This window comes from Euleptes europaea, chromosome 3 (assembly GCF_029931775.1).
Source record: "Euleptes europaea isolate rEulEur1 chromosome 3, rEulEur1.hap1, whole genome shotgun sequence".
NCBI classification, from domain to species: Eukaryota; Metazoa; Chordata; class Lepidosauria; order Squamata; family Sphaerodactylidae; genus Euleptes; species Euleptes europaea.
Window position 1 is genome coordinate 108,284,636 of NC_079314.1, and position 27,205 is coordinate 108,311,840.

Here is a 27,205-nt window from a genome sequence, read left to right on the forward strand (position 1 = left end):
CTATAGGCCAACAAGTCCCATGGAAGCCCCCGTCATGAAGCACCTTCCAGATTTCTTCAGTCCAATGAGATCTTCTATGGACACCTCCACCCTTCAGATGGCCTTTAACTTCCCCTGTCGTAAAGTCCGATGTTAGGTCCTGCATTTGCAGTGGTTTGCAAGGAAACAAAAACGTAAACTATTCCGTGTGTAGTCCAGGAGAGCATTCAGGTTTTCCTCCTCCAACATTTTCATCCAGACTTGGGCAAAGATTCTTCTGCAGAGATCCTGGAGACATTCGAGAGTGGCGAGGGCCATCTGGAGATCTTCCAGGACATAAGACGTTTGGGGCATGTTCTCCTGGATTTTAGATGACAGTTCCTCAACGGCAAACTGTATGATCAGATAAACGGTCCTCAGAGGTAGTGTTATGGTGTAGTAGAGGGCTACCAGCCAAGCTTTCCATTCCTGAAATAGAAGCATATGTTGGGAAGCGCAAGAGATCTTAATGCTGCAGTTGTGACATATTCTGGGATAGAGTTGCCAGATTTTCAGCTGGCCTGTGTGACTTTAGCAGTAGCTTGAAATGGATCACGAGGTTTTCAGTAGTTTAAACTGGTTCAGTGCAATTCTAAAGTCACTTCCGTGGGAGTAAGCCCCACTGAATAGACCTGAGTAGGATTATGGATAGACATGCTAGGGATTGCTCTCTAGATGGTATAATCATAGACTGATCACCGTGCTGAAGACCACATGAAATTAGATTTCTTTCTTTTCATGGGGGGCGGGAACCCTCTCTGAACTCCTGACTGATGGATGGTGTTTCCCTCTCCTATCCACAGGAGCCTTTTGCACAGATACCACTTTTCTTAGGGGCCCTTGGCTGCTTCTGTCTCAGCATCCTAAAAAATGTGAATGTGATCCTAATGGTGGTTTAGGAGCCCCATGGCGCAGAGTGGTAAGCTGCAATACTGCAGTCAAAAGCTCTGCTCATGACCTGAGTTCGATCCCAACAGAAGTCGGTTTCAGGTAGCCGGCTCAAGGTTGACTCAGCCTTCTGAGGTCGGTAAAATGAGTACCTGGCTTACTGGTGGTAAAGTGTAGATGACTGGGGAAGGCAATGGCAAACCATCCCATAAACACAGTCTGCCTAGTAAACGTTGGGATGTGACATCACCCCATGGGTCAGTAATGACCCAGTGCTTGCACAGGGGACTACCTTTACCTTTAATGGTGATTTATCATTTTCAAGGCTGTGAAAGGTAGCCATCTGATAAATCCATCCAGAAATCTCAGAAGTCTATGTATGTAATACATACAGAAGTCTATGTATGTAAAGATATGTAATATGTCCCTTCGATCAGCATCTGTACCAGAGGATTGGAGAATGGCCAATGTAACACCCATTTATAAAAAAGGTTCCAAGGGGGACCCAGGAAATTACAGGCCAGTTAGCTTAACATCTGTTCCGGGTAAATTAGTGGAAAGCATTATTAAAGATAGAATTGTCAAGCATATAGAAGGGCAAGGTCTGCTGGGCAAAACCCAACAGGGCTTCTGTAAGGGTAGGTCCTGTCTCACTAACCTATTAGAGTTTTTTGATAGCGTCAATAAGCATGTGGACAGGAATGAGCCTGTGGATATTGTGTATTTGGATTTCCAAAAAGCTTTTGACAAAGTCCCCCACCAAAGACTGCTAAGCAAACTTCATAGTCACGGGATAAGAGGACAAGTCCTCTTATGGATTGAGAGCTGGCTGAAAAATAGGAAGCAGAGAGTAGGAATCAATGGCGGGATGTGAGCAGTGGGGTGCCTCAGGGATCTGTGTTGGGACCGGAGCTTTTCAACCTGTTCATCAATGACCTGTTGGGGTTAAACAGTGAAGTAGCCAAGTTTACAGATGACACCAAATTATTTAGGGTGGTTAAAACAAAATTGGACTGTGAAGAGCTCCAGAAGGATCTCTGCATACTGGAAGATTGGGCATTAAAATGGCAAATGAGATTCAATGTGAGTAAGTGTAAAGTGATGCATATTGGGACCAAAAATCCCAACTTCACATATACACTGATGGGATCTGTGCTGGCAGCAACAGACCAAGAAAGGGATCTTGGGGTGGTAGTGGATAGCTCAATGAAGATGTCAACCCAGTGTGCGGCTGCTATAAAAAAGGCAAATTCCATGCTGGCCGTAATTAGACGAGGAATAGAGAATAAAACTGCTGATATCATACTGCCCTTGTACAAATCTATGGTGAGACCACACTTGGAATACTGTGTACAGTTCTGGTCACCACACCTAAAAAAGGATATTACAGAGCTTGAGAAGGTGCAGAAAAGAGCAACAAAAATGATTAGGGGACTAGAGCAACTGTCCTATGGGGAGCAGTTAAGACGTTTAGGGCTGTTTAGCTTGGAAAGAAGGCAGCTGAGGGGAGACATGATAGAGGTCTATAAAATTATGCATGGTTTGGAGAGAGTGGACAGGGAGAAGTTTTTCTCCCTCTCCCATAATACTAGAACACGGGGTCATCTGCTAAAGCTGGAGGGTGAGAGATTCAAAACAGATAAAAGGAAGTATTTTTTCACACAACACATAGTTAAATTGTGGAACTCCCTGCCCCAGGATGTGGTGATGGCTGCCAGCTTGGAGGGCTTTAAGAGGGGAGTGGACATATTCATGGAGGAGAGGGGTATTCATGGCTGTTAGTTAGAAAGGATACTAGTCATGCTGCATACCTATTCTCTCTAAGTATCAGAGGAGCATGCCTATTATATTGGGTGCGGTGGAACACAGGCAGGATGGTGCTGCTACACTCATCTTGTTAGCGGCTTCCTAGAGGCACCTGGTTGGCCACTGTGTGAACAGACTGCTGGACTTGATGGGCCTTGGTCTGATCCAGCAGGGCCTTCCTTATGTTCTTAAGTCTGCTTTCAGAAGGAAAAGTGACCAAGGAGGATTTCTGCCAGGTAGGAAGGCAGAGCTCCAACGCCCTTTCCCAAATCAAATCAAATTTATTAGTATAGTCAATCAGACCAGTAAAAGCTATACAACAATGAACCAGACATGGCCAATATAAAAAGAGTGTTAAAAAAAGAAACACACACACACACACACATATAACTTTTAAGAACACTTTACATAAAAAATGGATGGAGTGTAAAAAAGTGCAATAAGTGCCAATAACATCATTCTGGCAGAAGTCTACGAAGCTTCATAGAGACAGCACAAAATTTGGCAACCTGAGTTGTAACCTGAGGGTTCTCGCTGCTTAACAGTTTCGCTACCCTATCCGCTGAGTCCCGGCCTGAGAATCTTACCCCACCCCCCGGCACCTTGTGAGGTAGGTGGGGCTGGGAGAGTTCTGAGAACTGTGATTGGCCCAAGGTCACCCAGCTGGTTTCATGCGGAGGAGTAGGGAATCGAACCCAGTTCTCCAGATTAGAGTACGCCGCGCTTAACCACTACACCACACTGGTGCTCAAAGAGGAAGAGGCAAAGAAGGTCATTGGATCCTTACCAGGTATTGGCTTTCTAGGACTCGTTGGAGGCTTTGGCTTGCCTGCCTCAAATGGCGCTGTGACTGCTGGGAAACATAGCTGTGGAATTTTTTCAGCAAGGAAATCAAGCAAGCCAAGTAGCCTTGACTTGCTATCTGAGTTTCTTCTTGCAGCAAAGGGACCATCTCTCCACCATTACAACTTGCTTGAAATTCACCTGAACAACAACAAAAAATACAATCATAAGGTACATCGAAAGAGCAAAGTGTGAGCCAATGCAGCTGGGTAGAACCCCCAACTCTTAAGGACAAGGTCACACAGGGTTGCCAACCTCCAGGTGGATCCTAGAGTTCTGGAATTACAAGTGATCTCCAGACTCGGGTCCCAAATAAAGTGGGTACCACCTAGCAGCAAAGGTTTTCGACTGCAGAGCACATGTACTTGAGCACAGTGCAGAAAAAAAGTTGTATCTAAAAAAGAGGAAGACCCTACAAGAGATGGATTGACTCTATAAAGGAAGCCACGGTCCTCAATTTGCAAGATCTGAGCAAGGCTGTTAAGGATAGGACACTTTGGAGGACATTGATTCATAGGGTCGCCATGAGTTGGAAGCGACTTGACGGCACTTAACACACACACGCAAAACATAAATGCTGCATGGATTTCTTTGAGGGGCAGGAGCTGTGGCTCAGCGGTAGAGCATCTCCTTGGCATGCAGAAGATCCCCAGATCAATCCCCGGCATCTCCAGTTAAAATGGCTAAGCAAGTAGGTGATGTGAAAGACCTCTGCCTGAGACCCTAGAGTGCCACTGCTGGTCTGAGTAGACAATACTGACTTTGATGGACCAAAGGGTCTGATCCAGTATAAGGCAGCTTCATGTTTTCATGTGTTGAAAACACAAGAGATGTAACGTCTAAGTGCAGTGTTCTATTCCCCATTGTTCAGCGATGTATTTTTCCCTTACAGTGTAACCAAACCATGATTAACATGCAATAAAGCGGTCAGATGCATGTTCCTGGAGAGATGGATCCTGTTCACGGGTTGCGGGGTGGCCGTCCTTCCTCTGTATCAAGTATCTTCAACCTTCCTATAGAATCATAGAGTTGGAAGGGGCCATACAGGCCATCTAGTCCAACCCCCTGCTTAATGCAGGATCAGCCTAGAGGATCCCTGACAAGTGCTTGTCCAGCCTCTGCTTAAAGACTGCCAGTGAGGGGGAGCGCACCACCTCCCTAGGAAGCCAATTCCTCTGGCTCTGGAGACAAATGTGTCTCTTTAACAAAGAAAATTACATCTTGAAGCTAAGGTGTTGTCAGAGGGGTAGGTAAGAATCTAGAATAACTGGCCTGTGAAGGAATGAGGCTTTTATGGCTTCTTAGAGACTCTTTACAGAAAGGGAAATGATTGATAGAGGTGAACACTTGGGCAGTCATCCACGTGCCAGCCACGTCCAGATTAAAACAATCATGCAGTATTTGCCTGTATATATTTATGACCAAGTGTGAGACCTGGTATGTGCCAATTCCTAATATGTTCGGAAGGCAGAATCTTGATGAATCATTGACATGTTAATTTGAACAGCTTCTGCAAATGAGCTTTCTTATACTGGCTCTTCATTGGTTTCTTGCAGCAAAATGTTAATGTTGTTTGGCTCTTTACTTGGAATTCGTTTCAGACCCCTGCTCTAAACAAAGGATATAAAACTTGCTGGCAGAAGACAGCACTCACTCCAACTTCCTGCTTTTACCACTGGCTGGTTCCTCATGTATATTTGGACGGCTGGGAAAAATTTAGGATCAAAATGCACATGACGATGGGAGTTCCATGACTGAGGTTGCAAACGTTTTTTCTTTCTTTCTAAAAACAACAAAAAAAGCAGCTATGTTGGAACCTGTTCAGATGGGGACTGCGGCAGGGGGCTTAATCCTCTGTTGCACCAGTTTCCTGATCTGAAAAGGCCCTGCAAAGCTGGTGGCTGGAGATCTCCTACTATTAAAACTGATCTTCAGGCGACAGAGATCAGTTCCCCTGGAGAAAATGGCTGCCTTGGGGGGAAGAAGGAGGAGGAGGAGGAGAAGAGTTGGTTTTTATATGTCGACTTTCTCTACCACTTAAGGAGGAATCAAACTGGCTTACAATCACCTTCCCTTCCCCTCCCCACAACAGACACCCTGTGAGGTAGGTGGGGCTAGGAGAGTGTGACTAGCCCAAGGTCACCCAGCTGGCTTCATGTGTAGGAGTGGGGGAACAAATCCAGTTCACCAGATTAGCTTCCGCCACTCATGGACTCTATGGCATTGAACTCCACCCCCTCCCCAAAACCATGGCTTCCTCAAGTTCCTCACCCCTAAAATCTTCTGGTATTTCCCAACCTAGAACTGGCAACCCTATCAGAGCACTTTGTTATCTGCTGATAGGACACATAACATCTGTATGGGCGTGTAAAGTGCTGTCAAGTTGCAGCCGACTTCTGGCGACCGCGTAGGGTTTTCAAGGCAGGAGACTTAACGGAGGTGGTTTGCCAGTGCCTTCCTCTGCAAGCCGACCCTGGTATTCCTTGGCGGACTCCCCATCCAAGTGATAACCAGGGCCGACCCTGCTTAGCTTCTGAGATCTGATGAGATCAGGCTACCCTGGGCCATCCAGGTCAGGGCACATAACATCTACATGGGGTCTTTTCAGGGGCAATGGTAGGAGGAAAGAAGTTACCCTTCCATTCTTCCATTCTTGTATGCCGTTTTTTGTTGAATGATACTATTCCTTAAGTCACTTTGAAGGTGGCGGAATTTTTGATGGAAGTTGTCAATATAAGGACTAAAGTCTAAACCATATTTAAATCTAAAATATATGGACAGTGAATTTTGTGTACTGCTTACGTCATGTTTCTGACTATATGCCAGTTAAGGTTGATTGAGTGATTGACTGCTACAGTCCCAGTCTGAATCAGGGTTATGTGCTGCTATTTAGAAAGAGAGAAAGGATTATTTGGAAGCTCCAGTCATTGAACTCCTAGCATCACTTGTAGTGTGCCCATTAGTGTTTAGAAATAGCGCTTAATGGTGAACCTTGCAATACAGTTGGCAGTTCCTCTTTAGGAGAAAGGACCAAGCAATTTTGAGGGAAGGTGAATGAGGAAAAGCTGACGGAGTTGGGAATGTTGCGACTGGAGAAGAGGAGGTTGAGGGGGGACATGATTGCTCTCTTTAAGTATTTGAAGGGCTGTCACTTAGAGGAAGGCAGGGAGCTGTTCCTGTTGGCAGCAGAGGATAGGACTCACAATAATGGGTTTAAATTTGCTGGCAGAAAGGTGTGTGTGTGTGTGTTAAGTGCCGTCAAGTCGCTTCCGACTCACGGCGACCCTATGAATGAAAGTCCTCCAAAATGTCCTATCTTTGACAGCCTTGCTCAGATCTTGCAAATTGAAGGCTGTGGCTTCCTTTATTGAGTCAATCCATCTCTTGTTGGGTCTTCCTCTTTTCCTGCTGCCCTCTACTTTTCCTAACATGACGGTCTTTTCCAGTGACTCTTGTCGTCTCATGACGTGACCAAAATACGACAGCCTCAGTTTAGTCATTTTAGCTTCTAGGGTCAGTTCAGGCTTGATTTGATCTATAACCCACTGATTTGTTTTTTTGGCGGTCCAGGGTATCCGTGACACTCTCCTCCAACACCACATTTCAAAGGAATCTATTTTCTTCCTATCAGCTTTCTTCACTGTCCAGCTTTCACACCCATACATAGTAATAGGGAATATGATGGCATGAATTAATCTAGTCTTGGTGGCCAGAGTCACATCCTTACACTTCAAAATATTTTCTAGCTCCTTCATGGCTGCCCTTCCCAGTCTCAATCTCCTTCTAATTTCTTGGCTGCAGTCTCCCTTTTGGTTGATGGTGGAGCCAAGGAATAGAAAGTCTTGAACAATTTCAATTTCCTCATTGTCAACCTTAAAGTTGTGTAATTCTCCTGTAGTCATTACTTTTGTTTTCTTGATGTTCAGCTGTAGTCCTGCTTTGGCACTTTCTCTTTTAACTTTCAGCAATAGTTGTTTCAAATCTTCACTATTTTCTGCCAATAATGTAGTGTCATCAGCATATCTCAAATTATTAATGTTCCTCCCTCCAATTTTCACTCCACCTTCATCTAAATCTAATCCAGCTTTCCTAATTATATGTTCTGCATATAGATTGAAGAGATAGGGAGATAAAATAGGCAGAAAGGTACTGGCTGTATATTAGGGAAAAAAATGTTAAAGCAAGAAGAAGTAGAGTTGGTTTTTATATGCCAACTTTCTCTACCACTTAAGGAAGACTCCAACCGGCTTACGATCACCTTCCCCTCCCCACAACAGACACCCTGTGAGGTAGGTGGGGCTGAGAGAAGTGTGACTAGCCCAAGGACACCCAGCTGGCTTCATGTGTAGGAGCGGGGGAACAAATCTAGTTCACCAGATTAGCCTCGGCTGCTCTTGTGGAGGAGTGGGGAATCAAACCCGATTCTCCAGATCACAGCCCACCGCTCCAAACCACCGTTTTGAACCACTACACCATGCTGGCTCAACAGTGGGATCAGCTACCTAGGGAGGTGGTGAGCTCCCCCTCCCTGGCAGTCTTTATGCAGAGGCTGGAGAAACACTTGTTGGGGATGCTCTGGGATGATCCTGTATGGCCCCTTCCAATTCTATGATTCTATGAATGTTGTTCTTCAGGTTAATCACCTGAGTAATTCTGAGTAAGGAAACCTGAAAAGTGTGAAATAAAGACTAGGAAAATTTCTTACAGGAGAATCCTCTTTCCAAGTAGGGTTTTAGGGCAGATCCTGAGGAGGGCGGGGTTTGGGGAGGGGAGGGACTTCAGTGCCATAAAGTCCAATTGGCAAAGCGGCCATTTTCTCCAGGTGAACTGATCTCTATTGGCTTGAGATCAGTTGTATTAGCAGGTCATCTCAAGCTAATACCTGGAGGTTGGCAACCCTATTTCCAAGAGGGAGATGCCTGCGACCACACTTTAGACAACTGTATGCCCAAATACAGAACACATAACTCCCATGCGCTTCTTGTATTTGTACATGCCGTAAGTATCCAAAGTCACTTGAAGAGGCTTGACCTCAGCAGCATGTGTGGGCAAGGCCATTTATGCAGGGTCAATTTTGATGCTCGCTCAAAGCTCTTTTTAAAATGCGACCTTTAAAATACCTGTTCACAGTCCCGATGCAAAAGGAGAAATTCCACTCCCCCCTCCACTCGCCTGCTCCTTCGTCCCTTCCATTAGCAACCGCCGTTTGCATAGCTAACGGGAGGCTGTGATTTTGCATGCTTCCTTGAGGGGATTCTTCAAGGCGGGGCGGAGCAAACACAAACAGTCGTGTTAAAGGGGCTCTTAAGAAATGCAAAGCAGGTATGCGCCAGCTTCGCAGTCACTTTCTGAATGACGATTCAGCATGAGAAAAAAAAATGCGGGGCACTTCAGCCTGGAACGTGCTGCTAATTACCAAGCATAAATGGCCTAAGTCTTCTAGGGAGCTCTTACCCATATCCTCATCTGTGATAAGGAGGTAGTGGTCGACAAAGGCGTGAGATCTCCCCAGCACTGTGTCCACGCCGTTCTTGGCTATCTGGCCCATTTTCGTTCCCATCACCAGGCTCATACTACTGGTCACCAAGGATGTGGTAGTTTTTACGCTACCATGCACAGCATTCCTGGTCCTGCCAACCATCCCTGATAGTCTGCAGGTCACAGCATTCTTGGCATCTGTGACTTTAGAAGACACCAACTCCTTGGTATCAGAGACAACCTAGAGGAGTCAAGAGGAAAAGTTGTTTTTCGTAGGGAACCAAAAGTTGGTAATGAACGGTTTGCAAATGAGGTAGACAAATACTAAGCTTACAGTTTCAGAAGCAGGCCATTAAAATGTTGATCTGTAGAGCAATCCTAAACAGAGTTACACCCTTCTGAGTCCTAGGGCTAAAACGTACGGTTGCTTTAGCCTCCTTTATTCCGTTTCAGCCAGGATTCAGCCAGGATTGAACGCACGTTTGGCGAAACGCATGCGTTCGATCCTGGCTGAATCCTGGCTGAAACAGGGAATAAAGGAGGCTAAAGCGACCGTGCGTTTTCGCCCTACGACTGCACCATCAGTAACCTCTGAGATTACCGTATGTGATAAATGTACAGCTTTTTTTATTTTTTTGTTTTGCAGTTGGGAAGAGGAAAGCTATATGTCTTCCCTCAAGGAAAGAAGAAGAAGAGTTAGTTTTATACCCGGATTTTCTCTACCTTTTTAAAGGAGTCTCAAAGCGACTTACAATCACCTTCCCCTCCCCTCTCCACAACAAACACCTTGTGAGGTGGGTGGGGCTGAGAGAGTTCGGAGAGAAGTGTGACTGGCCCAAGGTCACCCAGCCAACTTCATGTGGAGGAGTGGGAGATCTAATCTGGTTCTTCAGATTAGATTCCACCGCTCAAGTGGAGGAGTGGGGAATTGAACTCGGTTCTCCAGATCAGAGTGCTCTTAACCACTACACCACACTGGATCCTTCTGTTGTGTGGATATTGCATTTTCTTGATATTTGAAGCACAATAGTTATTTTCCTGAACACCAGTTTGAGGAGGGGCTTCTTACAGCAGTGATGCACAATCCCATCCCCTTCCATGTAGCTGTGTACCAAGCCACACGTGGCATTATTAGGAGGGTTGCCAACCTCCAGGTGGAGGCTGGAGATCTCCTGCTATTACAACTGATCTCCAGCCGATAGAGATCGCTTCCCCTGGAGAAAATGGCCACCCTCCTCAGGCTCCACCCCCAAAATCTCCAGGTATTTCCCAACCTGGATCTGGCAACCCTAGTTATTAGGCCCTTGATCCCTCCACTAGAAAAATCCACTTTCCTACTCAGATACCATGCACAGCATTTGGTCCTACTATGGATGTAACTTCCTGAGAATAATAATAATTTATCCTTGCAAAAAAAAAAAAAACCCCCACAAAAAAGTGATATACACAAGTGTATGCTTCTAGAACAAGGTTCCCCAACCATTTTGAGCCAGTGGGCACCTTTGGAATTCTGACACAGGATGTTGGACAGAACCACAAATGCCGCCCATACAGAGGAAGCCCAAGTGTGGGGGAGAAATGGGTTAATAAAAAAAATAAATAACTGGGAAAGATGACTGAGAGAATAAAACCAACATTGCGGTGGCAGCTCCTGCTGGAATGAGGTTATTTTAATCTGCATAGCTAATCAGATTTCCAGTGGCCAGTCAGAAACCCTGCTAGTCAAGATCCCCACCAGGCCCCACCTGCTTTCCAAAAACACTTGATGGGTGCCAAGAAAGTTTTTGGCAGGAGCTATGGTGCCCACGGGTGCCAGGTTAGGGTTGCCAACCACCAGGTACTGGCTGGAGATCTCCCGCTATTACAACTGATCTCCAGCCAGTAGAAATCAGTTCCCTTGGAGAAAATGGCCGCTTTGGCCATTGGACTCTATGGCATTGATGCCCCTCCACTCCCCCTCCCCCTCCTCAGGCTCCTCCCCAAAAACCTCCCACTGGTGGCAAAGAGGGACCTGGCAACCCTACTAGGGATACCTTTTCTAGAAGATTCAGTAGCTACCTGATCCGCTGTTTGTTGTAGGATAGGCAGTTTTTCCTCCACTGCATCTAGACTCCTACAGGCATACTTGTTTGCTGCAGCAACTAAAGAGAGAGAAGATTTTGCCAGGAGTCACTTGCAGTCTCATTAAGATAACTGAATTGTCTCTTGTGATAAGCAGCACCCGAAAACAAGAAGCCTTGCTTCCATAGTGCCTACAGGACTAGGCTATGGGACATTTGAAATGGTAATTAGTTCTACAAGGCTGGAGTCACAACCAAACAGGTTTGGCCCAGTGTCTGACTCATCCTGATGCATGAGATGGAAAGGGCTGTGAGCCAGGCACCGATTAAATTGTGGGAAAGCATCAGTGGCTGTCCAGAGGTAAGCCAGGCCTTCAGCAGAGAAATCGCCAAAGAATGGCAACATTCTAAGCATGAGTTCAAATTTCATCCTTCCCGTTTCATTCTGAAAATCCCCATTTCAGAGAGCAATCCTCTGTAGGTCTACTCAGAATTCTGCTCAGATATATTTAGTGGGGCTTATTCCCAGGAAACTGTTTTTAGGATTGTACTGGTTGTGCTTTTCCCTTATAGGAACTGAACCAGGATTATTTCTCTTCATGCCATTTTGTTTCTGTGCACCAAATTTTTCCTGCAAAACGTTCACAGGTTTCAGCTTTACCCATGCAACAATAATAGAGTCTATATACATTATACACAGAAACGGTGCACGTTGTATATACTAATATCATATAAACTGCTCATGAAAGCTGTACAACACACATACATAATAAACAAATCTATGGAACACACAGCAAAAAGTAGAGAGGCAAATCCATTGGCAAAAAGACACAGGCCATTTATGCATGGGAGGTTTTGCCTTGAATTTGCCACTCTCTAGATGCACATTTTCCCCCATCTGAATTCTCAAAACTGCGTGGGGTCTTATTTTTGAGTTTTGAGAATTCAGATGGGGGAAATGTGCATCTAGAGAGTGGCAAATCCAAGGCAAAACCTCCCATGCATAAATGGCCATACAGAACATTCAACCATCCCTAGGAGGACCCCAAATTATATCACAAGGCTAAGAAAACTAAAGTCCCCATCAAACCCCACAATCTAGACAGATCTGAGCATGCCCAGAATAGCTAGTAAGGTGCCTAAATGGCAACGAATGCCACCAAGTGTACAGAGGGAAAATAAGGCCACTCATTTAAAAGTGAAAACAAACCTGTAATTTGAGAGAACAGATGTCTGATGAGACTGAAAATGGGTATTCTGAGCAGGACAGAGAGCCAGCGTGGTGTAGTGGTTCAGAGTGGCGGACTTTAATCTGGAGAACCGGGTTCAAATCCCCACTCCTCCACACAATACCTGCTGGGTGACCCTGGGCCAGTTACAGCTCTCTCAGAACTCTCAGCCCACGTAGAGGCAGGCGATGGCAAACCATCTCCAAACGTCTCTTGCTTTGAAAACCCTACGGGTTGCCATAAGTCAGCTGTGACTTGACGGCACTTTCCACCCCAAGCGGGATAAGTTCAATTTTTGAACATGTTCTCTGTAAGAATTGCAGCATTGATTCTTTTAAAACACATTCAGCTCTCTTAAATGATTGGGTGAAAACGCATGGGAGGTTTTGCCTTGGATTTGCCGCTCTCTAAATGCATTTTCCCCAGCCAAGTTCTCAGAACTCAAAAATAAGCCCCCATGCAGAGTTCTGAGAATTCAGATGGGGAAAATGTGCATCTAGAGAATGGCAAATCCAAGGCAAAACCTCCCATGCAATAGTTTTGAGAATTTGGCTGGGGGAAATGTGCATTCAGAGAGTGGCAAATCCAAAGCGAAACCTCCCATGCATTTTCATCATTGTCTTCAACCTTAGAAGGTGGAAGAGAAAAAATCTCTTCAATCTATGAGGCTCCAGGGAAAGGTAAGCTGTTCCCTCCAGAGGAACTACAGAGAACAGCGTTAGAGTTTAGGAGAACTTTGTATCTCTATTTTTATTTTATTTCAGAAGAAAGCCCGCCTTTCTTCTTGCTGAGACTGAAAGCGGATTACAGAATATATGCAGGTGCCACATTTTATGGGGCTGAGAGAGCTCTAACAGAGCTGTAACTTGCCCAAGGTCACCCAGCTGGCTTCGTATGGAGGAGTGGGGAAACAAATCCAGTTCACCAGATTAGTGTCTGCCACTCATGTGGAGGAGCTGGGAATCAAACCCGGTCCTCCAGATCAGAGTCCACCATTCCAAACCACCGCTCTTAACCACTACACCATGCTGGAGGATGGAAGAGACAGCCTACCAGCAAAGCAAGCCACCTTTCTCCAAGCCCAGTGTAGGCCTTGGGCAGGCGGGGTGCCAGGGGCCCGCTGTGTTGCCAGCTCCAGGCTGGGAAATACCTGGAGATTTTGGGGGTGGAGCCTGAGGAGGGCGGGGTTTGGGGAGGGGAGGGACTTCAATGCCATAGAGCCCACCTTCCAAAGCGGCCATTTTCTCCAGGGGAATTGATCTCTGTCATCTGGAGATCAGCTGTACTAGCAGGACACCTCCAGCCACCACCTGGAGACTGGCAACCCTCGGGCCCTGAGAGGTTGGGCACTGCTTCCCCCAGGCTGCATGGGCCCTGGGTGAGCTGAGAGTATCTCCCCCAGGTTGTGTGGGCCTTGTGCAGGCTGGGTGCTCCTCTCCTGGGCTGCACAGGCCTTGGAAAGACAGGGTGCTGCCTCCTACAGGCCCCGTAGAGTCACTTTCCCTGGGGTATGTGGGTCCTTTTTGCCCCTGTGGTGGTGCAGATGGGGGGGGGGGAAGAGTCCATCAGCCCGCCTGGAGAAGTCTCCAGTGGCTTTAATGACCAACCCGCCCACTTATTTTTTAAGCCATTTTTATGCTTTTAAAAAAATCTGCTGTACCATTTAATGTCTCATTTATGAACAAGTTACACAAAAATAACATTCGAAATTGTGTACTTCAGCTCAAGGAAAGTGAAAAAGGTGGAAAAATAAAGGATCCCAAATCTGATTCTCACAAGATGAAATGAAAATGAAACATGGTTTTTTTTAAAGTCAAAACTGTGGGGCTGCTTATTTTGGTAGCATCTGTGAAGGGGAGAGATCTGGAAGAGCTTGTGAGTTAGCTTGGCATCAGGTGTTCACCTTTGTCTGTTCCACATAGCTCCAGTGTGCATTTAGTACGCTTCAAGGCTAGCATCACATTATGAGAAGATAAGAGTCACTGGAAAAGACAATCATCCTAGGAAAAGTTGAAGGCAGCAGGAAAAGAGGAAGACCCAACAAGAGATGCATTGACTCAATAATGAAAGCCACAACTCTGTCCTTCAGTGTTACTCCTCTGAAGATGCCTGCCACAGCTGCTGGCGAAACGTCAGGAAAGAAAATACCAAGACCACGGTTACACAGCCCGGATAACCTACAAGAACCAATGAACTCTGACCGTGAAAGCCTTCAACAATATTTTCCACAACCCTCAATTTGCAAGACCTGAGCAAGACTGTTAAAGATAGGATATTTTAGATCACATTGATTAATAGGATCGCCATGAGTCAGACGTGACTTGATGGCATTTAACACGCACACACCAAGCTAGCATTCTCTCTCTTTGTTTTACTCACTCTGAGGTTCAAACGTAGTGAAAATCGGCTGTGCCTTGCTGACAGCAACCCCAGTGAGGGACTTCACGGTTTTCTCTGCCCCATTACACACCGTCTGAAGGTAGGAGCTTTTCCTTTTGATGGACGTGTAGTTTGCAGAAACCAGGTCACAGACGGAGGTCACCAAAGGAAGGCTGCCGACTCTCTTTAAGACATTCTGACAAAGAAAGGCAGAAAAAGAGTTGTAACAACCATATATTCGTTGGCTGGCTAAGCTGCAACATTGACACTGGAATGGAAAAAACCTGCTCAGTTTAGCTGTCATGGCTGAATTAGATGTAAGGGGGGGAAATCCTGCTTTTAAAGGCCTTCAGACTTGGGGCCCAGGTACCTAAAGGGCCATCTCTCTTTGTATGAATGAACGCACACACCAACTAAGTTCACAGCAGTAGGTCCTACTTGCTGTGCAAAGGAGGACACATGGAGCCAGAAGTAGAACAGCTGCAATTGTCTTGTTTGTGGGCTTCCTAGAGGCACCTGGTTAGCCACCTTGTGAACAGACAGCTGGACTTTGGTCTGATCCAGCATGGCCTTTCTTATGTTCTTGATGGAGAAAGGCTGCAGCTCAGCGGTTGGCATGCAGAAGGTCCCTGGTTCAATTCCCAGCATCTCCAATGGAAAGGGTCAGGAGCAGGTGATGTGGAAGACTTCTCCCTGAGACCCTGGAAAGCTGCTGCCAGTCTGAGTAGACAATACTGACTTTGATGGACCAGTGGTTTCATTCAGCATAAGGCAGCTTTGTGTGCTCCAAGCGTTCTTCTGGAAAATATTCAGAAAGTGAACACTTTATTTCCAGAAAGTATACACCACTTTCCTTTGGGGGGCATTTAAAGAACTAACAGCCCATTCCTGAAACAATGGCACATAGAGTCGGCGGGGAAGAGGTGCAGAGGCACCTCTTCCTAAGCCGATTTGCTCATGCCATAAAAAAAAAAAAGTTTCGCGGCTTTTTTTTGTTTTACCGGGGCTAAAAGCCCCAATGAAAACAGCGAGGCTGCTCAAAAGCAGCCGCAGCATCACTGTTCCAGGTGCCGGCGTATCTGGCCAAACCGGGATAGGAAGCTGCCTAGCTGGCGGCTCCCTCCCCCCCCAAATGCCCCCGGAATGCCCCCCTGTGCTGGTGCTGCCTCTCTATGCCGTGGCCGGTGCCATGGAGAGGCTGCGCTGGTGGAGGGGGGAGGCGCGGTCCCATGGTGCTCTGCCGCAGGCGGGCCTGGCCTCGCCGCCTGCGTTAGTTCGTGTAATCATACGATTACACGCTCTTACGCTGGCGGCGAGGTCACGCCGCCTCCTATGGACTTTCAGCCCATTTTTCAGGAATGAGCTGTTAGTTTCCATCTCAGTTATATTCTGGGGATGTTTCCAGATGTGTTCATTTGGATATCTGTTTCTTGCCTTTATCTTTACTGCTAACCCACTTTTAGGTAGCTGAAAAGCAGCACAGAAATATTCTACATTTTAAAAACCTAATCTGCTTTTGTTTAGTGTTTCAGTTGTTCGTAGTTGGATTGGTATGATGGCTCTGTTCAGATGTAATGCAAAACCAGAGTTTGTTTGTAATTATGGTTAGTTTTTGAGCCTACAATTCATTTCCTGATGATCAGTTCAATCCTGATTTGCTTCAATAAATGCTGGTTTCATCACTTTTGCCCTTGATACCTCCATACCCAGGGAATGTATGAGGTGGAACTGGGGATCAAGTCAGGATACCCACATTTGATATCATATAAACCTATAGGTGACTAACTGCTCAATAAGCTAACTTCAAAGTGTTGTTTCAGATCCCATTTTCTTTGACCTTAACTATCCATAGTTAGAAAAAGATGATTTGGTTTTTATACCCTGATTTTCTGTACCTTTTAAGGTGACTCAGACCGGCCTACAATTGCCTTCCCTTCCTCTCCCCACAACAGACACCTTGTGAGGCAGGTGGGGCTGAGAGAATCCGGAGAGAACTGTGACTAGCCCAAGGTCACCCAGCAGGCTTCATGTGGAGGAGTAGGGAAACAAACCCAGTTCTCCAGATTAGAGTCCACCGCTCATGTGGAGGAGTGGGGAATCGAACCCGGTTCTCTTGAGTCCATAGCTCTTAACCACTACGCCACTGTGGCTCCCTCTCTTAGTGGAGCATCTGGTATTTGGGCAGTGACTCTAACCATGGTTAGTTTCATGGCCTGCTTATCCTCTGACCAAGTTTTTGCTAACTGCCTTAACATTTCCCTTTCCCAGAAGATTTCCTTAAGGATTTGTATGCCCTTACCTTAATACAGATTCACCCAGTATATTTCATAGGGTAGCATTTCTTCAGCTTCTCAGCAAGTTAAGTGACACTGATGAAGACAGCAAGCCCATTTGGGCAGGTGCGTCAGGTTGCTTTTGGCCATTAAAGGCCTGCCCATAGAAAACAAAAAAGCCAGTCATCTCCCAAGGAGAAACAGAACATACAAAGAAGCTTCAGTACCTCTTCTTCAATACTTTCTTCAGAGGTCTCAGAGGTCTCAGAGGACGTGATGGTTGGTGCTGGGGGGGTAGACATGGTGGCTTTGCTGGTCACTGGAAGAGAAGAAAGAGGATGATCATGTCAGAGAAAGATGGCGGCTTAATGGCCACAAATAGGCCCAATGGCTGAGGCATGGCCTGTAGGACTGAAGTAGGCCATTCCTTCTAAGTGGTGTAGTGGTTAAGAGTGGTGGACTCTAATCTGGAGAACTGGGTTTGATTCCCCACTCCTCCACATGAGTGGTGGACTCTATTGCGGTGAACCGGGTTTGTTTCCCCACTCCTCTACCTGAAGCCTGCTGGGTGGTGGCCTTGGGCTAGTCACAGTTCTCTCAGAACTCTCTCAGTGCCACCTACCTCACAAGGTGTTTGTTTTGAGGAGGGGAAGGTGATTGTAAGCCGCTTTGAGACTCCTTAAAGGCAGATAAAAGCGGGGTGTAAAAACCAACTCTTCTTCATTAATTATTGAATATTATGGTATTTTTATCAGACCATTCTTCGAACGAACTCACAGTAGGGTATAAGGTTCTCTCTTCTTCCATTTCATCCTTTCAACAACTCTGTGTGATAAATTAGGCTGAGAGAGAGAGAGAGAGAGAGAGAGTAGCCCAAGTCCGCACAGTGAATTTCATCATAGAGCAAGGATTTGAACTCAGACCTCCCTGAATCTAGTACACCCCTCCCCCAAACGGGTTCTCTTCTGGCATGACAAAAGAGACTTCAAAATCCTTGCTTCATTGTACTCAGGTTCTTCTATTTTTGATTCTTTTTTTTAAAAAAAATTACACTATAAACTTCAAGAATTAAAAATAATGAACAAAAAGCCAATTTCTTAACCAGGGAAAGAAAAATAGAAATGTCAAATAAATGTGTGTGTGTGTGTGTGTGTTTGGAGTATGAATACTGGGGATAATCTTATCTAAGAGCATATGTCATTTGGCATTCTTCACTATTCACAAACCTCACATTAAGAAGCATTTAATTGGCTAGTTGGAGAGGCTCCCTTCTGAAAATGTGCTGAACGGTGACCGTTGTACAAAACAGGTGTCAGAGGAGAGGTCTACATCCTTGTGTAATGTAACATCTCTAGCACCACTGGGATGCATTATATTCTAAACCCCCTTCCCTCTGAATGATGAAAGTTGAAGCAAAGCTAAGCCACCACTACAGATGCTAACACCTTAACAAAAACATTGTGAAGAATGAAAAAACCCACCATCCCTAATTAACAGTATTCTAGTAATCAATTACTGGGCAGAGCATGTAAAAGGGCAAGGCTGGTCTCTGGCAAAATTGTATTATTTGCCACACAAACTTTCCCTTTCCCTAGTTTTCCCCCAGTAAGGTTGGATAACCCATTTGCAAGATGAGGGGCCATGTAGGATGGGATAAGATGCTCTGAGTTAGGGCTGCCAGGACCCTCTTCGCCACCGGCGGGAGGTTTTTGGGGTGGAGCCTGAGGAGGGCGGGGTTTGGGTAGGGGAAGGACTTCAATCCCATAGAGTCCAATTGCCAAAGCGGCCGTTTTCTCCAGGGGAACTGATCTCCATCGACTGGAGATCAGTTGTAATAGCAGGAGATTTCCAGCTAGTACCTGGATGTTCAATCCAAATTCACACAGAAACAGTATTATCTAGTAAATCACAAATATATTCCAATATCTAAATCTTCAACATAGTAAAAAGTACAACAATCATAGTCATGTGATATATAGAAGCATACAAAAAATATGGTTTCACATCAAATCCACACAAGTGTAAATACAGGTAAGTATATAAAGTATCTACTTCAAGTAGTATTCCTGTAATAAATCTATAATGTTTTTTTCTATCATAACAGGATCAAGATGTCAGGCAGGTGAGTACCTGGATGTTGGCAACCCTAGCTCTGATCCACATTTGGTCCCCTGTGATGCACTATGTGGCCAACTCAGTCGCAGAGGGGCGAGTGGAGAGATGCAGGCATGAGATCGTTTGATCGTTTCTGGCTCACTCTTTCTCTCCCCAAAGTGCCCCACTAGTAATACAGGTTCCGGAGTGAAATCTTAAACCAAAGAGTGTCCTTCCCATGAAACCAGATGGTGCCAATGTTGATGCAATCTTAACAGCAATGGTGGTGAATGGCAGCCACTTCTCCTGGCTTTCCTCTGTATCTCAGATGCAATGGTCCTGCTGAGTCACCAAAGCTCCAGGGTGCTGCTAGCTGGAACAAAGGCTCAATGGGGAAATGGGTGTATCCCAGAAAAATGGATGTATAACCCAAAGTATGACAGTTCCAAATAGCCCAGCCGCAGTTGGCAAAAGAACAATTCATGAATGGTCTCCGCCCCCCCCCCACCTAGGTTGGTTCCCAAAACCCCTTACCCACTAGACTCAAACCACTGGGATGCCTGGCCACCAGTTTTCAAATTTTTAAAAGGAGACCCCCCCCCCACAAGCCATAGTTCTTTGTTCTGTTCTTGACCATCACTGGGGGAGCAAGGAGCTCTGAATCCCATTGTTCATCTGACCAGCAACAAGGTATTTTAGATTGCTAGGGAATGTATGCAGGGTTCCCCCCCTGTCAAGTCACCCCATGGGGTTTTCAAGGTGACCCCATGGGGTTTTCAAGGCAGGTAGTTTGCCATTGCCTGCCTCTCCATCACAACCCTGGTATTCCTTGGTAGCCTCCCTTCCAGTATGGTATAGTAGTTAAGAGCGGTGGATTCTAATCTGGAGAACCGGGTTTGATCCCCCACTCCTCCACATGAGCGGCAGACTCTAATCTGGTGAACTGGGTTGGTTTCCCCACTCCTACAAATGAAGCCTGCTGGGCGACCGTGGGCTAGACACCGTTTTCTTAGAGAAAATCATCATATAAAAACCAACTACTCCTCCTCCTCCAAATACTGACCAGGACTGACTCTGCTTAACTTCCAAGATCTGATTAGCTTGTGCTACCTAGGTCAGAATGATGTATACAGTTAGCTGATGCATTTATGCTTCTCTTTCCCTTTTTGTTTTTCTGGATTGTGTCTGACTTCATTTTGACTTCCACTTTCATCTGTACTTCTTACAAACCCCTTCACCTTTCTCCTTTTTTGGATCCAAATAAACTTATTTTTTTAAAAAAAAAAAACTTGGGATAATTTTTCTTTTTGAGCTTTCAGCACAAGCACAGAGAATCTCTTAGCATGGCTACCACAGAGAAACAAAGAATGGGTTGGCCTTCCAACCTACGTATGTGCCATCAAGTTGCAACAGACTTAAGGTGACCACAGAAAGGGGCTTTCAAGGCAAGTGAGAAGTAGAGGTGGTGTGCCATTGCCTTCCACTGCAGAGGCATTTTTGGTGGTCTGCTGGTGTAGTGGTTAAGAGCAGTGAACTCCAATCTGGAGAACTGGGTTTGTTCTCCACTCCTCCACAAGAAGCTTGCTGGGTGACCTTGGGCTAATCACAGTTCTCTCCGAACTCTCTCAACCCCACCTACCTCAAAAGGTGTCCGGTGTAGGGAGGGGAAGGGAAGGCGATCGTAAGCTGCTTTGAGACTCCTTAAAGGTAGAGAAAAGTGGGGTATAAAAACCAACTCTTCTTATTCTCTCCCATTCAAGTACTGACCATGCTTAGCTTTCAAGATCAGATGAGATTGGGCTAACCAGGCTACCTTTCCTCCAACCTTCCATCCTAGGTTGCATTCATTCCTTTTCTTCCCTTGCCTGGGCTCCGAAGGGGTGCTGTCCAGGGTCCTGACTGAACACAGAAGGTGGCTTGGGCATTTGTTCTTTCAAAATTAATTTTGCAGCTGGTGTCATGGCCATCAGAAACCCCCCTTTCCCCTGGTTTTGGGTTGTTCCTGGCTCCTTTTTACCCTACACCCTGACCAAGTGTAAACACCTTTCTTAGGTCCCCACAGCATCTGAACACGTTACCTTTGGCAGGGTAGCACCAAGGTTGGAATTATAGGAATTATCTGAATAAATCCATTCGTTTTACTCTTCACGCTGACGGCTCGCTATGTTAACATTTTGGGCATCCCCCATTAGCAGAGGACTCCCTCGGCTCTTTGGAAGACTCTTCTTCCCAGTGGGACGTTTCAAAACTTCCTCCCCTGGGCATATAAGGATGAGTTTAGGGAAGATACATCTGTTTTACTATTGGCTAAAACAGTCCTTGGGAAATAAACCAGTGGCAAACCATTGTGTCTTCAGCTGGTAAGCAATGAGGTAGGAAGTAATGTCAGCCAATCACATCGCATATATAAACTGGTTTCATTATGACTCCTCGTCCAACTTCTTACCTCTAAGACTGGAAACCTGCATACAGTTTGCTTGGCAAAGTCCCATTGCATTTAGTGGGAACTACTTCTGAGTAGGCCCAGGCTAGCCTGATCTCATCAGATCTCAGAAGCTAAGCAGGGTCAGCCCTGGTTAGTATTTGGATGGGAGACCACCAAGGAATACCAGGGTTGCCTTGCAGAGGAAGGCACTGGCAAACCATCTCTGTTAGTCTCTTGCCATGAAAACCCCCAAAAGGGGTTGCCATAAGTCGGCTGCGACTTGAAGGCACTTTACACACACACACACACACACACACACACACACACACACACACACGCATGTATAGGATCAAAGGTTGCAAGCAGTAAACCCTTTTGCTATTGCAGAAGAGGAATGTAGTGGTTTTTGTTTAGCATTTAGCTTTTCTCTCTCCAGGTGACTTTTACTTAGGGGTTTTTGCGGCAACGGTTGGCTGTATGGTTAAGAGAAAATAAGGCCGCACCAGTGGACAGAAAAAGACAAAGGTGAGCACAGTGCAAGGTAGAGAGTTTATTTAGCTCTTCTAGATTCCTGTGCATTTTGCCATTTGCTTCATAGGGGGATCTTCTACCGGGATTTCTCAGCTCCCACCTTGAACATTTAGCTTTTCTCTCTCCAGGTAACTTTTACTTAGGGGGGTTTGTGGCCACTGTTGGCTTATGTCAAGCCATCAGTGAGAAAGCATAGAAACAGACCTGCTGGATGAGATAAGTGTTCTGTTTAGTCCAGCATCCTGTTTCATACAGTGGCCAACAAATTGTCCTGGGGGGTATCAACCCTAGTAAGGGTAAGGGGTCAGAGGTGTTTATTTTATTTGTCTATTTTAGTGCATTTTATCCTTCCCTTTCACCCAGGAGCTTAGGGAAGTGTACATGGTCCTCCCCTCTTCCATTTTATTATCCCTTTTTCAAAACCCAAGGGGGAGGTTTCATTCCATCTGCTATTAAACTATATCTGGCTAAAACCTTACCCCAACTTATGTATGGAGAGCAATTAGGACCATTCAGTAACTTCACAATACTAAAAAGAGTCCAAACAAAATTCCTAAGGGCCCTGTTCAACACTCCCAAATGTACTCCCAATGTGGTTCTGAGACGTGAGGCTGGTCTACATAGGATTGAAACTAAGGTTTGGATAAATGCTATCAATTATTGGTTAAAAATCCACCTAAATCCAACTGGGCTATTAACACAATTTTTATCCGCAGTACCATATCCATCATGGTCTGATAGGATCATTAAAAAATTATTTACAATTGGTCTTGATCCACAAAACCTGATAGAGTTGGGACTGAGGAAAGCCAAATCTGCGGTCCATCAACGTCTCACTGATATAGAGCTTCAAAATGACAATGCTCTTTTCCCTAACTACTTTAAAAACCTCAGGTCATGGACAGGCAATTACTCAGCCCCTTGTCTAACCTCAATTACTTCCCCAACATTAAGATGGGCCTTTTCTAGGGCCCGATTTGATGCCCTTCCATCTGCTGTACCCTCAGGAAGGTTTCTTCACTGCCCAAGGGAGACACGCAAATGTTTTTGCTCCATGGATACGGTAGAGACGCTAGCACGCATTTTACTTCATTGCAAACATTATAATGATGCCAGTAATCGTTTAATCACCCCCTCCTATCTCGATTTGTACACTCTCACCTCTGAGACCTCCTAGGTAGAATATCTATTGGAAGATAGGTGAGTTATATCTCATATTCTGTAGCAAAATTTTACTCCTATGTTTGCTGGAAATGGAAGACACTTATGAAGATAAGATAGATAACCCTGGTGGTCCCTTCCAACGCTATGATTCTATGATTCTAAGAACAAAGACCATATGGGTAAACCTTCAGGTTAACTGGTACAGACAAGATGCTGTAAGTGGAAGTTGTATAATTTTAATATAGGATGTATATTTTATTTACATTTATGCTGACCTTTGGCTGCAATAATAAATGATTTGGATTTGAATTTGAATTGTATTATCCCAACAACCCTGTGGGGTCTGTTACGCTGAGAGAACAACGGGCCCAAGGTCATCCAATAAGTTTCACGGCAAGTGGGGATTCAAACCAGGGGCTTTCTGGTCATAGTCCAGCACTCTAAACCGGAACACCCCCTGGCTACAGTTTAAACTGCCCATCTGCCTGACCTTCCTTGGATGAGAAAGACACATTTCATTCTTTCCCCTCACAAGAAGCATAGGAGATTGGATTTATTTTTTAAAGAGAGCTTTCTTTTATTGTCAGGGCTTTAATGAAGGTCACAAGCAATGCCACATTGCCTAATTATATTGTTTTGAGTGAGTCACCTATTTACAAGAGAGAGGAAAGGAGGGAGTTAGTTAATATTCTCTTCCGACACACCACTGCAACCGTCACTGTGCCAAGGCTGGGCCTATATATGTGTTTGCCCGGGTGGGATGTGTCTATACATATTTCTTCATTATTCGATCCAACGCTCAGTCTGTGCCTCTGAGTCCTCGCGACACTCTTGGTCCAAAATCTTATTTAGATCATATATGATGGTTTATAAAAGGCCCCGGGAGGGGCCGAGGAGCCTTGCTCGTTTGACAGACAAAATGTGATCAATTCGTGAGGATCAGCCCACAGCGATCTTTAATCCAGCACTTCTATTGTAGTCTCTTAGGAGAGTCGGGAGGGGGGGAGCACTTCTGTTGAGAAAATTTGCTTAACCGGTAGATTAGTTTAGATATTCTCTCCAAAATGTTGAGAGCCTAAGGGGAAGATCACAGTCTCTCAGCTTGAGCTATTCATTCTTCTCTGTGTGTGTGCAATCCAGATCTAGGGCTGCCAGGTCCCTGTTTGCCACCGGTGGGAGGTTTTTGCGGCGGAGCCTGAGGAGGGTAGGGTTTGGGGAGAGGAGGGACTTCAATGCCATAGAGTCCAATGGCCAAAGCGGCAATTTTCTCCAGGGGAACCGATCTGTATCGGCTGCAGATCAGTTGTCATAGCAGGAGATCTCCAGCTAGTACCTGCAGGTCGGCAACCCTTATCTAGATCCCACAGCTATTCAGGTCTACCGTTGGGCTAGGCCTCCCTCCTGGAATTTCTTAGACTGCTAAAGGAACAGGGGGGGGTATGATGATGGGAAGATGGCTGCCGGCTTGTAAAATCCAGGCTGAGTGTTTTATCTTTTCTGCTGCAGATATTTAAAGGCGGGCATGGCTGGAGGAAGAAGCCATAGTGCTCTTAACCCTCAGCCAGCCAGTCTGCTGCTCATGTGGAGGAGTAGGGAATCAAACCCAGTTCTCCAAATTGGAGCCCACCGCTCTAAACCACTATACCACACTGGCATTGGCTTCGATTCCACAATAACTCTCCACTGACCTTCTTGCCTTTCACCTCCAGCTGCAGCCTCAAATGATCCCAAAATTGTTGCTCTTAGGGAAAAGCCCAGGAACAGCATGAGGGGAGAGTCAGAGGTTTGAAGTAGGAGGGGAAACAACCAAAGCCCCCCCTTCCCATTAACACCAAATTTATGTGGAATCCAACCCATTAAGGGGTACACAGAAGTGGCCATATTTCTATCTTATTTACTTATGAATCCTGCTTTGCTCCCCAAAGTGCCTAAAATACAAATAAAAATAACACAGAAACAAACAGGAAAAGGGGGTAGGCTCCTAAGTGCCCAGCAAGTCTTCTTTCTCTCTGCTAGCTGATCTTCTGCCCAGCTCTAGGCTATGTCCCTCAAGCTGATCTGAAGGGCAAGAGCCCTTTGACACCTGCCCTTTAGCTCACATCCAAGGGCTCTTGCCTCTCGGCATGCCCACATCTTAGGAACCTGTGAGCACTGAGTAGGACAAACCCAGCAAGATGTTATTCAGCTGCTGCTAGCCAGGTAGCTAACTACTGGTCTCATCCCCACGTCCTTCATTGCTTGGATTTGGGCAGGAAAGGGCGGCCTAAAAATTGAATAAACTAAACCATCTTGAAATGTGGGAGAGTATGCAATAATCCTATGACTTACCTGGTGGTGAGCCACTGAAAAGAGCAGAATCCCGGGGTGAAATAAATGCGGCAATTACTTGGCGTAATTTCTGTAGCTTTGTTTCTAGATTTAAAGAGTGGAATAGGGATACATTGGATGTGCAGGGACTGAATATTTTGAGAAGAGAACTGTGCAAAATACCGACAAATCTACAAATCTCCCAAAGTAAACGGAGTGTCCATTTTCTGTACTTTTCTTCCCGTCGGCACCTTTGGGAAGAAGGCAGTTTGCCATTTATACGCCACTTCAAATCCCTGTGTTTTAATCTCAAAGGTAAGGTGTGGTATGAAGTGATAGAAGATTATTTAATACAATATATAGTTGAACACACAAAACTGCCTTGTGCTGAACCAGACCATTTCTTTCTTTCTCCAACAGAATTGCCACTTAATTTGAAAGAAGCCTCCTTAGATTGCAGGAAGGCATCACACAAGCCAAAAAAAAAGGGGAGGCATAAATATTTAAACAAATAAATAAATGACCTTTGCTCATAGTTAAATTGTGGAACTCCCTGCCCCAAGATGTGGTGATGGCTGCCAACTTGGAAGGCTTCAAAAGGGGAGTGGACATGTTCATGGAGGAGAGGGCTATCTATGGCTACTAGTCAAAATGAATACTAGTCATGATGCATGCCTGTTCTCTCCAGGATCAGAGAAGCATGCCTATTATATTAGGTGCTGTGGAACACAGGCAGGGTAATGTTGCTGCAGTCGTCTTGTTTGTGGGCTTCCTAGAGGCACCTGGTTGGCCACTGTATGAACAGACTGCTGGACTTGCTGGGCCTTGGTCTGATCCAGCAGGGCTTTTCTTATGTTCTCACTGGAATGGTAGGATAGGGATAGGATACATCTCATTATGGCATGTAAAGTTGTGGACTGGGGTGGATTTTAGAAGAATTTAGCATTTAACCATTTTCCAGACCTCAATACTAGTCATTTTGGGCTAAGATCAAGTGCTGTATCAGTAAAATAATAATAGTACAGCACAGCATACTGGCTAGCTGGCAACATCAGATATGTATTACACAATAAATTAAATGGGGTATACACAACCGGTATTCAACAGAGATAGAGAGAGAGAAGAGATACACAATGTTAACAAATCTTTTCTGGGAACAGATTAACACAGCAAAAATAGTAAGGCTATTGCTTAGATATATAAGGTATCTAGGATGGATACCTTGGAAAAGCTTTAAAATTTGGTCTTACTTTTTTTCCAGGGCTTCTGCAACTTCTGGGAGATGTTCCTGTCCTTCCGCTTTCCTTGGAGTGGCATTTCCCTTATAGAGACGAGGGAAAGCACTTCTTTCTTCATAGAAGTCAGAATTCTGTCCCACCCCCACAGTGGAATGCATCAACAATCCCGTGGCCAGGGGTCTTAGAATGCTGAGGTCCTCAGGAAGAGGACATTCTGTTGACCGCCTTCAAAACTCTCCGCGGAGGGCCTCCCCTCTTTCATCCCACTGAGCAAACATGAAGTGATGATTTCATTATCTCCCTGACATGATTCTGGGCTATTAGGATATTATGAAAGACTGAAAAAGTTCATGGAGGTAGTGACAGTGAGGTCTGAAACCTGGTCTAGGGCTGTCTTCTACGTCCCCAATAGTAGACCATGTAGGTTGGGATCCAAATCCAGCCCTAAAGAGCCTTGAATGAAGGGCTCTGT

General features: G+C 45.5%; 1 pseudogene; it reads right to left on the reverse strand.

Annotated features, from left to right (window-relative positions):
- On the reverse strand, positions 1-26,812 carry LOC130474906 (perilipin-3-like; annotated as a pseudogene).
- Positions 26,813-27,205: the final 393 nt, after the last annotated feature.